This window comes from Lactuca virosa, chromosome 1 (genome assembly GCF_052849685.1).
Source record: "Lactuca virosa cultivar CGN04683 chromosome 1, Lactuca_virosa_CGN04683_v6, whole genome shotgun sequence".
In the NCBI taxonomy this organism is placed as follows: domain Eukaryota; kingdom Viridiplantae; phylum Streptophyta; class Magnoliopsida; order Asterales; family Asteraceae; genus Lactuca; species Lactuca virosa.
This window is the reverse complement of record NC_136426.1, coordinates 177,846,683-177,861,255: the sequence shown is the minus strand read 5'-3', so window position 1 is coordinate 177,861,255 and position 14,573 is coordinate 177,846,683.

Here is a 14,573-nt window from a genome sequence, read left to right as displayed (position 1 = left end):
TTTATTATTTTATTTAGTAGTTGTATTTTTTATTAAAATAATTCATGTACCCTAGTGTTCGACACCCTTTCTTACCTTAACTATATTATCTCATGACTAGGTACGCTGCCTGTTGTGTTTTGAACTAATTGAGTTCTGATAGGTTTTATAAATTTAAAACTTGTAGTAAAAAATAAAAAAAAACATCAACATTGTTTTTCTAAGACAACTTTTGGTGACAAAAAAATGCATGTAATTTTTTGTCACTAAAAATTGACAATTATAGAGTTGCCATAGAAAATATATATGAATTTTATTACAAAACGAAAACCATCCATGTTTCTTAAAACAAAGATTATACCAAATAATCTAATAATATAATCAAGCATGTAGAAATGGCTCTGATACCAATTGTTAGGTTTATTTGTTATGTCCTATTCATAATCATTTTCCTAGAAACACAGATAATGGCAACGGAAGTCTAAAAATAGAATAAACTTAAAACTCTTTTTAACCTGCCAATGATCGTTTTGCACAGAATGGAAAGATTAACAACAACCATAGAAGGAAAAAGTGTTACAGCCTTTGGAGACTTTGATTCCTCTCAGGAGGTTGGAAGTTAAAGAAGATGGCAAAAGACTCAAAGGAGAGTTTCTCTAGAAGTATCCACCAAATAAGGATAAACCATTTCAAGATCCTAATACTCACTTATATTAAGTTGTTATTGATGAGAAATAGAGCTTACAACTACAACGCCTTAAGCAAAAAAACAATCAAACAATTCACTTGATTAGGGCACATGCAACCTAGTTTGATCTATGTCTTTCACATGTTAGCAACATACTATGAAAACTAACCTACAAAACTTTCCTATGAACAAACCAATTCATCAGACAACAAAAACTAACCTTTAAGATTGTTATTGTAAACAATGTTGAATCCTTCTTCTTCAAAACCTTTGGCAGCTAGTACCACAAGTGTAGTGCTTCTGATGGTTCACACCCAAGACTAGCAACTAAGGATTATGCAGAGGGCGGAGGAGAATTTCGGCTAGATCTCTTCTAGGGTTGTCAATGCTGAGTTTATGAAGGGTATGGCCCTTTATATAAGTGAGACAGCTTAGTGCCAAAGCTAGGGTTTAAGGAGGAAACCCTAATCTATTTGCTTGGCGACCAAGCAACTCATGAGCCTTTGTCCAAGAGCCTTTGGACGAAAATTATAGGCCCTTCCTATAAGCTTTTGTCCAACCTCTTACAATGAGGTTCTAGAGCCCTTGTCCTCAACTATCAATAATTAGCCAAACAACCTCTTCACTTTTAATTAATCCAATTAATTTCTGATTAGTTATTAATTAAATATTACCATTTCTAATATATTATTTCCATAATATATTAACAAATTATTAATTTTAGTTTATTAATCAAATAATAAATCATTCTCTCTCTCTCTCCAAAATAATCCTGTCTAATTGCTAGGTTTGAGGGCAACCCAAAAGGACTGTGCTACCATCAACTCAAGTTTATACCAATTATAGTTATTGGCTTAGACACCTAATTCAATAGTCTCCCACTTGGATAAGTCTGTAACTATAACCACCGGTATAACTTCGAAATTGATCAACAAATTGTAGCTACCAAAAGTTGTTGTCGAACTCTGACCCAGTCAGTTACGTGTCCTAAGATAAGTGATCATATAATCCTCCATTCTGCAAGATATCATTCATACATGAGACATGGAACAAAATTAATCTCATTGTCCAATACTTTGTTTCCCGACTTCTGATTTGTAATGACATACAACTTCTAGTTGAACACATTAATTAAGTCCTTTTCAGTCCCGACACTATAAGTCAACACCAAATCATCGAGGGGCCCATAGATATCGTTTTTCCTGTTAGGGAAAAAGGAACAGATAAACTTTGACTTATATGGTTGTGGCATCTACTCACAAACCATACACAACAATATGTTTTATAACACCAAGTTACTGATGTGTTTACATATTATCAACGTACAACTGATTAATAAACCACAACTCATATATCTTCGTTTCAAGATTATAAAATATTATCGTCTCAGAATTACTCGTGATAAATTCCATGAAGTAATTCTCTGAGTGTGGGTTAATCCAATATTTAAATCACCATTACTAAGTACTCATGAACACTACAACAGGCTATTGACATGTCTAAACCCTTAGACAATCTACTGTCCAATTCATGACAGTCTTAATTCACTACTTACTTCCAAAAGTACGATCGACTGTGGAGTTTGATTAATCCAATTATTATGGAAGTAAAACATGCAAAGTGAACCACAAAATAAAAAATAGACAAAAGGTAGTAAACAAACTCATAAATAATTCTTTATTATTTAATCACCAAATGTCAATTACATTTATTTTGTTACAAGTTTCAAGTAACTATCTAACTACTAAAACCAATATAATATTTCAGACCAATGCTCCTAGCATGCTGAATGTACTTCACCATACTCAAACCCTTTGTAAGGGGATTTGTAGGATTCTCTTCAGATGACAACCTCTTCACAAAGAGGTGACCTTCTTCTACCCGATGTTTGATGAAATGGTATTTTTTGTCGATATGTCTTAATCTGCCATGATCTCTTGGTTGCTTGGTCAAGGCAATCGCTCCTTCATTATCACAGAAAATTTCCATTAGATCCTTAATAGCTGGAACAACTTCAAGGTCTCCGATGAAGTTTTTCAACCAAATCGCCTCCTTTGATGTTTCTCTCGCTGCTATGTACTTTGATTCACAAGTAGAATCAGCCTTCGTCTCCTGTTTGGAACTTTTCCAGGTTACCGCTCCTCCATTCAAGTTAAACACACAGCTAGATTGAGAACAAAAGTTGTCTCTTTCTGTTTGAAATCCAACGTCACTATACCCAGTTACTCTCAACGTATCACTGCCACCAAACACAAGTACCCGGTCCTTAGTTTTTCACAGATACTTGATAATATTTTTAACTGCTATCCAATGAGCCATAGTTGGGTTTTCGTTATAGCGAATGACCATGCTTAAAGCAAAAGCCACATCAGGGTGAGTACATGTCATAACATACATGATAGATCCAACTACATAAGCGTATGGAACTCTACTCATATCGACTATCTATGCATTCGTACTCGGACTCTGTGTCTTACTCAGTTTAGTATTACTTTGGATAATAAGTTCTCATTTTTTTGAATTCTCCATGCTAAAACATTTTATCACCTTTTCCCAGTATGTACTTTGACTAAGTCCGATTAGTCATTTACTCTTGTCTCTCAAAATCCTTGTCCCTAGAATATAAGCAGCCTCTCCTACATCCTTCATAGAGAAACACTTTCCAAGCCAAGACTTAACCTCTTGCCTAGTTGGAATGTCGTTTCCTATAATAACTATGTCATCAAAATATAATACCAGGAAGGTTACTTTACTCCCACTAGCTTTGACATATACATAAGATTCATCTTCACTTCTATAGAAGCCAAACTCTTTAACATTCTCGTCAAAGCAAATATTCCATCCGCAAGAAGCTTGTTCCAATCCATAGATTGATTTCTCAAGCTTACACACCATAAAACCCTCTGGCTGACTCATGTAAACATCCTCAGCCAACTTCCCATTGAGGAAAGCAATTTTGACATCCATCTGCCAAATTTCATAGTCATGATATGCAATAATGGGGAGTATTATCCTAATATATTTAATGTTAGATACTGGTGAGAAGGTCTCATCATATTCAACACCTGGGGTTTGAGTAAAGCCCTCTACAACCAGTCGAGCCTTAAAACTTTGTACCTTTCCATCCATGTCGCTCTTCTTTTTTAAGATCCATTTTCACCTAATTATTTTACGACCTGGTACATTATCAACCAAATTCCAAATTTGGTTTTCATACATGGACTTGATCTTGCTGTCCATTGCCTCTTGGCATTTGGCAACCTCAGGGCCCGCCATTGCTTCCTTATAGTTAGTAGGTTCATCCAAATTTACCAATGTACTATCACTGATAAAAGTATCACCATATGTAGTAATATGGAAACAATAGAACTCAGGTAGCATTCTAACTCTACTGGAATGCCTAAGAGGTAATGATTCATCAATCAGTTCAACTGAAATTTCTTCCTCGGGTTGAGCCATGGCGACTTCAGAGGTTCCTTTATCGTTTGATTCTTGGATTTCTTCAAGATCAATTGTACTCCCACTGTCCTCTTTGCATATGATCTCTATCTCGCAAAAGGGTTTCTAGAATAATCCCAAATGGATAATCAGGAAAGTGGATAATTACCCGGGTTAAGATAATCTTGGATTTGGGCTTATATAGGGTTTCCTGAATACACTATAAATAGGGATATATCCTATGGATATCGTCCAGCCTCTTCTTTGGAAGGCCTAGCCAAAATTTTGAAGCCCTCTCCTCTTTCTCAATCATTCTTCCTTTGCTAGTGTTGGTTGTGAACCATTAGAGGCACGACATTTGTGGCGCTTGCTCTCAAGACTTCAACAACACAAGTTTTTCATTGTTATTACAACATAACAATTGAGGTATGATTTTCTTAACCCTGATTGGGTATTCTGATTATATACTTGTGTTCTAGGGTTTCTAATTTGTTGTTCAATTTGTATGTTCAATTATAGAAAACGTCAATCAAATTATTTAGGGTTGCATGCACATATAAGATTGTTTGTTATACTGAAAACCCATCAGTGGTATCAGAGAGTAGGTTTAGTTTCTACTGAATTGATACAATGGTGAACATGAACAAAGAGGAGAAAACAGAATCATCATTCTATTCTTCAAACACGATGTGGTGTTCCTTGAACACGGCATGGTGGTCATCAAACACGGCGGGTTGAGCTGTCAGATCCGAAATTTTGCGCCTTATCTGCCTAATCTGCTTTTATATGATAATTACTTGCTATACTTATCCTCGAAATCCGATTTTCGTGTATCTATGATGATAAATTAAAAGCCTAGAAGTTATCAGATAACTATTTGACTTAATTAATTGTTTTTTTGTTGATAAATATGATTATTTTAAGAGTATAAACAAATCAAGATATTAATTGAATTAAATAATTAATGTCGAATTATAACTGGTATTTTGAAAAGTTTAAAATACATCCATATGGATCTTATTATTAATTCAGTTAAGTAATTAATTAAAGGAAAATTAATAAATCCATAAAATGGTTTAAATTTAATTTAATTGAAAGTTTAATTTATTAAAAGATTAAACCCTTGCAATTTTAAAATCTTTTTAAAATTCACCTTATACTATATATATATATATATATATATATATATATATATATATATATATATATATATATATATATATATATATATATATATATATATATATATATAATTAAAAGTTTGATATATATTGTATGTATAAGAAACGTCAGTCGAACCGCTAGTACGCATCATTCACGAAGTCAGTCTATAAGGGAGTTTAAGGAAGCGGCCTATAAAATGACCATCGTTGGGTATCCACTCTTACCCGCCGCTCCCTTGATTGGTGTAGGGTCGTTAGCTGAACGGGTTTGATAGGACAAATTAATCTCATTAAAAGTATAATGATATAAAGTAACTAAACTATTCTAAAATCCTACTCTTTGTTACTTTAGGAAAAATGTGAATTTGATGCTAAGCGATGAAATTGCACATTACACTTTATAAGTCGTTAGTGGAGCGTACGTGGCTAACCATCACACTAATATGGGACTAATAAAGGTTGGTAATGGGTGTATCGAAAATTATCGTTGATTAGTGAAGCACGTGTGGTTAACCGACACATTAAAAGGAAATGATAAATGATATCAAGAGTACCAAGCTAATTTACATGGTTATTCATATCTCGTTTGTGATCCTCAGCATCCAAGTCACAAAAGTGAGAGCATAATCGAGATTAAACATGCCATTGAATAGTTCAATGATTCTCAAAAGATCTAGGAGTTTCATGAGATTGGAAGTGGTAAAAGATTTACGTACCTAAAATAGATTCGAATTTGATTACAACATCCCTCTTCAAAGTTTGAATAAAAAATATGGATCCTAGCCTTAATTTAAATTTATGGGTTAATTATTAAGGGTTAATATCAACTAACTTGAATTCTATTTTTCTATTATAGATGTCAAGTTCAGGCAACAATGGTCTTCCTCGTTCTTTGGGAAGTGGTTCTCCTCTTCCTTCTGAACATGATCTTCCACATGTTGATCAAGGTGAAAGAATGTTCCCTTCTTCGAGCAATGATGAAACTTGAGAGCATGTTTCTTTAACTCTTCTCCTCCTCCAGTGACTCACCCCAAGTCGTGTTTTCTTCAAGTTGAAAAATATGAAGTTAATCAAGCCCTGTTGGCATACAAACATTAAGTTGGAAAACCTGTGTGTACACAAGTTCTGAAAATAAAATCGTACATTGATAGATTGTGTATGTTGGGTGTCGTTTTCCTAAGGAAGCTAGCCATTGACTAGGTTCTACTTTCGCTTACTGTGTCATATAGTCAGTTCATTAAAGACTACTATATGAGGGACCACGACGTGACCCTAATTGATCTAACACATATGTTGATTGTTGCTGAAGCAGAAATGCTTAAGAGCACAAGTCAAGCAAAAGTGTTTGAAGGATCTGAGTCCCAAATTTCCATGGACATTGATGATGGCTACAATGGTAGTCCAGAAAAGGTTTCTCTTCCCAATGGAAAGGGATCGGCCAAGGTCAAACCGTTTGACCATATGGTAAAGAGAAAAGCTATTTCTGAGATAGTCCCATGTGCTGACCCCAAGGAGTCCATATGTTTCTATTTCCAATTGAAGGGTCATTGTTTGTGAAGCTGCCCTGACTACCTGAAACATCTCAGATATGGTAAAGTCAAGTCCTATGACTCCAATTCAGGTACATCCATTATCTAACTCCATTATTTTTAGTAAGTTCTTATTCATAGATTCTTGATACATGATATGATAATCACATTTTGATGTTTTGAAGGATCTAAGAGAAAGAAGAAAGCTTAAGAAGAGTAAGTTGAATCTGATCGTGAGAGATGGATTTGTATCGCATGGTTCGATGATCAGATTTTTGAGCTCTTGCTTAGGAGTTATTATAAATTGCTTAGGAAATGTCTAGAAACATTGTTTTTTATTTCTGCATTGTAAGGACAAGTTCCAAAATTTTCATTTATTATTAATAAAAGTGAAAATTTTGTTTGGTTTACTTTAAATTTCCTTGCAATGGGATTTATGAAAGTGTTGGTTACATTTATATTATTAGCAATATTAATTGTGGATTTGATTCCTGTTATATCGCTTGTTGTATTGTCATAATTAACCAGGTGAAAAGGAGTTCTCATCGCCCAAGTTTCAATTGGATAGAAACTTGGAGTCATGCAATTTGAATTGTGTGATGCATGAGAATCTTGATCCTTGGAAGATTATGAATGATTCATTGATCACATGCTTATGTGGGTCAAAGTGAAGGACTAAAGGATCTAGTACATATTGATATAGACTGATTAGATCCACCACAAAGGACGATAAGTATATTCGTCATGATTTACTGATGGTTCAGTAAATATGGTTGTGTTTATAACATTAAGCATAATTCTGACATTTTTAAAAAGATTGTGAAAGAGTAGCAGAACAAATAAAAAGAATCAATCAGACAGAAAGATAAAATTTTCTCCAATATAAAAGGAAAGGAGAGTACTTTAGTATCGTGTTTTGTGATCATGTTTATTATTGTGGAACTTTATCACAATTGATCCTTGAAGAACATCTTAGTGCAATTGTTTGACTAAGATGAGGAATAAGATATTGTTGAAATGGTTCAATCGAGAGATGAGTCATACTTCGTTTTCAGTCAAGTTTTAGAGTCATACTCTAGTTACTACACATTGTATTTTGAAGCTTACTAATTAGGTTTATAGCACCTCATGAAATGTGGAGTAATAATGTTTTCTTACTCTAGCACATTGGAATTGGAAGTTATGATGTTTTGGTTAAAACAAAGGATAAACTAATGCCAATTACATGAAGTGTTTTCTTGTCGGGGATCCACACTAACTTTTCGTATTTGTTTTTGCTCGTCAAGGAATGCTCCTTGAGAGAGAGACTTATATGTAAAGAAGTCAGTGGGAGTCTTATTGATCTTCAAGAGTTTCACGAGTCTCGAAAATAAACCTTTTAGTTATCACTAGCACACGACCGGAGGTTGATAACCTATCGTGTTAAGTTGACACATTCTTGTTTATGTACACCTCCCAGTTGGGGTGGCAATGCTTATAGGTTCTATGGCTCTCATTTGACTGCAAAAAGCAGAGCACGTTGGTCAGTGATAGTACATTGATCAATATGGGTGAACTGCTTAACAACATGGAGGCACTGGTAGGCGCTTGTGCTACAAGATGGCAAGAAATTAAGAATAAGCAAATTTCAGCCCATGAAAGCTAAATTTGAATTTGGTTTTGTCCTAAACCTTGTCTTATGATTGTAGGTTGGAAATAATAGATTCACATGGATGGGAACATATACACCATAAAATCTAGGTGGTAAAAATTTTTCGCTCTAATTCATGAAAATGATTATGAGGAAACACTTCTGCTAGTAGATTTTTAAAGATTTGATAAATATCATTATGGTTAGTGTTTGTGATAATTACATTTTCAAATTCGCAATATGATTACGGAATCCCTTTTCATAGTTCGAATTGTGAGAAATGGCAAGGAACTGTTTGAACGTTTAGGACTTATAGCTATAAGTTCTGAAGGGTTTAGACATACAAATGTGCTATCTAATGAGGGTGTATAAGCTTCAGAAGTCTAAATGAAGAATTATTGAAGCATCACGTATCAGAAATCTACACTTTAGTAAGGAAGTCAATAATATTGATTTTTAGAAGTCCAGTTGATTTTTGGGTACATGTCAAAGCTAGCGGGAGCATAATTGTTATGATAAGTGTTGTAAGTTGGCAATACTAATTTTAGGATACAAAGATTTCAAATTTGTGAATTGCAAAGTTTGGGAACTTTTTCACTATTAAAGGATTTAGGGGTGAGGGCACTCACACTTCATTTCAGATTTAAAAGTTTAGATTAAAGGGTTAAAAGAACTTAGTCCTGGACATATATGAATATCGTGTTGAATTTCAACATATGAACTTCGATATATGGAAATATTATAAGCAAGAGACTGAATAGATATCAGGTCTCTATGTAAGACATTATGAATCAAGTCACATATGCTTCTGATATAGGATTGATTACATATGCTTTAATATTCATTTGTTTTGATTTTTCCAAATGCCTAGGGCATTGAGAGGGAAAAGGGACTAGAACTTGGTGTGAATAAGTTGTTAAAAATGTCAAGAACACTCTCAGGTTAACTAAAGATTGGTTGCTTCTGCACAGTTGGAAGTATATTATTATAATGGACAAACCATATTGATATAATTCTGGGTTGAGGTGATTCTTATCTAGAATATATGGTCATATGGGAATATGGAAATGTTTCCATAATAGGAGTTGTTTATTAAAATCTTTATGTGAGTTGGAAACATTAAAGCAAGGAAGGTATTCAAGGTGTGTACTTTGAATTTGAGACTTCGTTACCATGGAATTGTTTTAAGTAACAAAATATCCAATGGAACATTTTATAATATCGTGAGAAAAGTCTCTGTGACTATGAAGCCTCGACATCACAAAAGGGATATTGCATGAAAGGTTGAATTCTCACACATTTAGTAGTAACAACAATTTGAAATTGTGAAATGAGCATCATTGGTAAAATGTTCAGTTGATCTGTTCACAAAGGAAGGACCATAGAGAAACATAGTTTGCATGTTTATAACATGGCATGATTGATGTTTAATTCAAGTGTTTAGTTGATTACTCGAAACAATATACAATGAATAAAGTCTAATTAATATGGTGATTAAATAATAAGATTTTTATTTATATTCAAAAGTTTTGAGATCATAGTTAGTTAGGTTATTATTGTGTTTCACTTCGCATATTTTCACTTCCCAAATAATTGGGTTATTCAAACATCTACAGTCGATCGTACTTTTGGAAGTAAGTAGCGCATTAAGACTGTCGAGAATTGAATTGTAGATTGTCTATGGGGATTAGACATAGCAATGGTTTTGCTGCAATGTTCATGAGTACTTGGAAAATGGTGATTTTAAGTATTGGATAAACCCATGCTCAGAGAATTACTTTATGGATTTTATTAGGAGTAATTATGAGACAATAATATCTTGTATTCTTGAAATGGAGATATATGAGTTTTTGTTTACAATTCGGTTGTGCATTGATAATATGTAAACACATTAGTAACTTGATGTTATAAAACGTATTATTGTGTGTGATTTGATAAGTAAATAGTACAAGCATATAACTCAAAGTTTATCCATTCCTTTTTCCCTAACGAGAAAAGCGATATTTGTAGGCCCCTTGATGATTTGATGATGACATCTAAAGCGCTTGGCCAAGCCTGTATTTAATTGATGTATTAAATTGGTAGTCTGATTTCAGTCGTCTTAAATCAGAAACATGGAAACAAATCTTGGACAGAGAGATTGATTATAATCCATGTCTCATTTCTATACAATATCTTGTAGAACGGAGGAATATTTTATCACTTATCTAAGGAAACGTAACTGACTAGGTCAGAGTTTGGCAGCGGCTTTGAGTGCTACAATTTGCTGATCAGTTTGGAAGAATATACTGGCAACTATAGTTATTAGACTTATCCAAGTGGGAGACTGGTGGATTAGGTGTCTAAGCACATAAATATAATTGGTATATACTTAAATCGATAGTAGCACAGTCCATTTAGGTTGTCTAAGCCCTCAAAACTAGCAACTGGACTGATGATTTTGGAGAGAGAGGTTGAATTCATTATTTGACTAATAAATTGAAATAAATGGCTTGTAAATATCTTATAATAATAATATATTAGTTAGAAATGATAATATTTAATTTATATTTAATTAGAAATTAACTGGAATTAATTTTAGAATAAAAGGAATTAATTAAAAGTGTAGGGACTGAATTGTAATTGTTCAATAGTTGAGCAAGAGGCAACCTAGAACTCTCTATAGGCTATGGATGGTTTTTCCATTTGGATTGGATGATTTCTTGATGCCTAAGGGTTTCTAGAATAATCCCTAATGGATAATCAGGAAAGTGGATAATTACCCGGTTTAAGATAATCTTGGATTTGGGCTTATCTAGGGTTTCCTGACTGCACTATAAATAGGGATATATCCAATGGATTTTGGCAAGGCCTAGCCAAAATTCTGAAGCCCTCTCCTATTTCTCAATCATTCTTCCTTTGCTAGTGTTGGATGTGAACCATTGGAGGTGCGACATTTGTGGCGCTTGCTCTAAAGGCTTCAACAAAACAAGGTTTTCATTTTTATTACTACATAACAATTGAGATATGATTTTCTTAACCCTAATTATGTATTCTGATTATACACGTGTGTTCTATGGGTTTCTACTTTGTTGTTTAATTTGTATGTTCAATTAGAGAAAAACGTAGATCAAATTATTTAGAGTTGCATGCACATATATGATTGTTTGTTATGCTCAAAACCCATCAAATACATCTCTCACTTCGAGGTTCAAGCTTGTCGTGAGTCTCTCATGTAACGAAAGCTTCACGACCCCAAACCTTAATATGTGCTAATGAGGGAACCATCCCTATCCACATATCGTGAGGTATTTTGTCAACCTTCTTAGTTGCAACAAGATTAAGAATATGGGCGGTAGTCTCTAGGGCATACCCCCAGAATGAAATTAGAAGAGAAGCTCGACTCATCATGGAATGAACCATGTCCAACAAGGTTCGATTGTGCCTTTCAGCCAAACCATTAAGTTGTGGTGTCCTAAGAGGTGTCAATTATGAAACTATTCCATATTCCTAGAGGTAGTCGTGGAAATCGATACTAAGATACTCACCGCCTCAATCGGATCTAAGCATCTTTATCTTCCTACCCAATTGATTCTCGACTTCTTGTTTAAACTCCTTGAACTTTTCAAAAATTTCTGACTTATACTTGATGAAGTAGATATAGCCATATCTGCTATAATGATCAGTAAAAGTCACATCGAATTGATTAGCATCCCTTGTGGTAGATATGAAGGGCCCACACACATCTGTGTGTATGAGATCCAACAATCCTTCACCTATTTCACAAGATCTATTGAAATGTGATTTTTTCATATTACCCAATAGAAAATATTTTCATGTATCAACTGACCTTGAGTCAAACGATTCCAGCACTCCATCCTTTTGGAGTTGGGCGATGCGTTTCTTGTTAACGTGTCCAAGACGACAATACCACAAGCATGCTTTGTCTGTACCATTAGTCGAATTAATTTGAAAAACACTATTACCTAAATTTTCTACAATCATCATAGTTTTATACACACCATCTCAAGGTAAAGCTTCAAAATAAAAAACACCATTTTTATAAGCAGAAATAGAACCATTATCATCATTAAAAGAAGATCTAAAACCTTGTTTAAACAATGCATGAAAATAAATTATGTTTCGTGTCATTTGTGACGAGTAGAAACAATTTATTAAATCTAATTCTCACCTACAACTAAGTAGTAAGCCATAAACTCCAATCTTGGTGATAGGTGAAGATCGGCTATTCCCCATGATTAAGTTTATCCTTTCATGCTCCATATCTTTACTTCTTTTTAGCCCCTACAAATCAGAACAAATGTGAAATCCACATCCTGTATCAAGGACCCAAGAATGAGCATATTATGAGTTATTAAATAAGATAGTGTAAATACCTGCCGAGGTTGGCTTCACCTTTCCATCCTTGATATCTTGCAAGTATTTTGGGCAATTTCGCTTCCAATACCCCTTATCATTACAGTAGAAGCAAGTAGCCTCTTTGGGGTAAGAGACAGGTGAAGCATCAGAACTAGATTTTCCTTTAGGCGCCCATTGCTTAACGACCCAGATTGGGATTTTCCCTTCAAGTTTTGCTTGGGAGGACCTTTCCTCTTTTTCCATTTCCCTTGACCAATGGCCAGAACAGGAGCATTAGCCGGAGTGGAGACAACACCTTTTTCCTTTCATTCCCGCTTCAGCTGTTCGCAGGAGGTTGTGCAATTGAGAGAAAGTAGATTCATTGTTGTTCAAATGATAGGTCAATATGAATTGATCATAACAACATGGTCGAGACTTCAACACTATGTCGATTACCAACTCTTCATCAAAATTCACATTCATCTTGACAAGCATGTCCACGTATTGTTGCATTCTTTGAATGTGGCTGCTAACAGACTCTCCCTCCTTAATCTTGCTAGCAATGACGGACTTTACCACCTCGTACTTTTCTTGACGAGCTCGCTTATGGTTTTTATCCATAAGGTCCTTGTTCATCTCATACTACCATTAATCCTCATCGTGTCTCTGCAATTCCGGAGTCATTGTAGCCACCATGATGCAAGCAACTTTTTTTGCCTTATTGTAGTGTTCCTTGTAGGCGACCATTTCTTCAGGAGGGACCTTTGCTTCGTCGATATCATCCAATGGTCTCTCAAGGACATACTCCTTGTCCTCGAAATGAAAGGACATTTTTATGTTGCTCATCCAATCCTTATAGTTGGTGTCATCCAATTGCACCTTGGAGCAGATGTTTAATAAGCAGAAGTTGTTGTTGTTGTTGGAGGAGGAGGAGGAACCATAAGCATCAGCTGGAGTAGACATCTATAAAAGAAAGATAGTTTTTAGTTAGATAATAATAATCCTCAATATAACACCCAAAATGAAATATCAAGGCTAGGATCCAACTAAATAATTCATAACTTAGAAAATGGATGCCAAAATCTAATTATAAGTTATATAAAGGTATGTAAATGACGATTAACCAATTTCACCACAAGAAAACGAAATTTGAACGAATTAGATTTTTAATGAAATTCCTAAATCTTTTGAGATTCATTGAGACATTTCAATGGCGTGTTTAATCTCGATTATGCTCTTCCTTTTGTGATTGGGATACCAAGGATCACAAACAAGATGTGAATAACCATGCAAATTAGCTTGGTACTCTCGATGTCATTTATCATCTCATTTTAATGTGTTGGATAACCATACGCGCTCCATTAATCAATGATAAATTTTTGAGACACCCATTGCCACTCTTTATTAATCCCTATTAGTGTGCTGCTTAACCACACACGCTCCACTAACGACTTATAAAGTGCAATATGCAATTTCATGGGTTAGAATACAAATTCACATTTCTCCTAAAGTAACTAAGATTGGAAATTTGAATAAAATCTTCAGTTACTTTTTAAATCATTATACTTATTAATGAGAATTAATTGTCCTATCAAACCCGTTCGGCTAACGACCCTCCACTATACAAGGGAACGGTGGGTAAGAGTGGATACCAATGGCGGTCATTTTATAGGCCGCTTCCTTAAACTCCCTCTATAGTACCGCTTCGTGAATGAGGCATACTAGAGGTTCGACTGACTTAGTCTTATACATATAGTAATATTAGACTTTTAATGTTACATATATTATAAGGGCATATTTTAAACTTT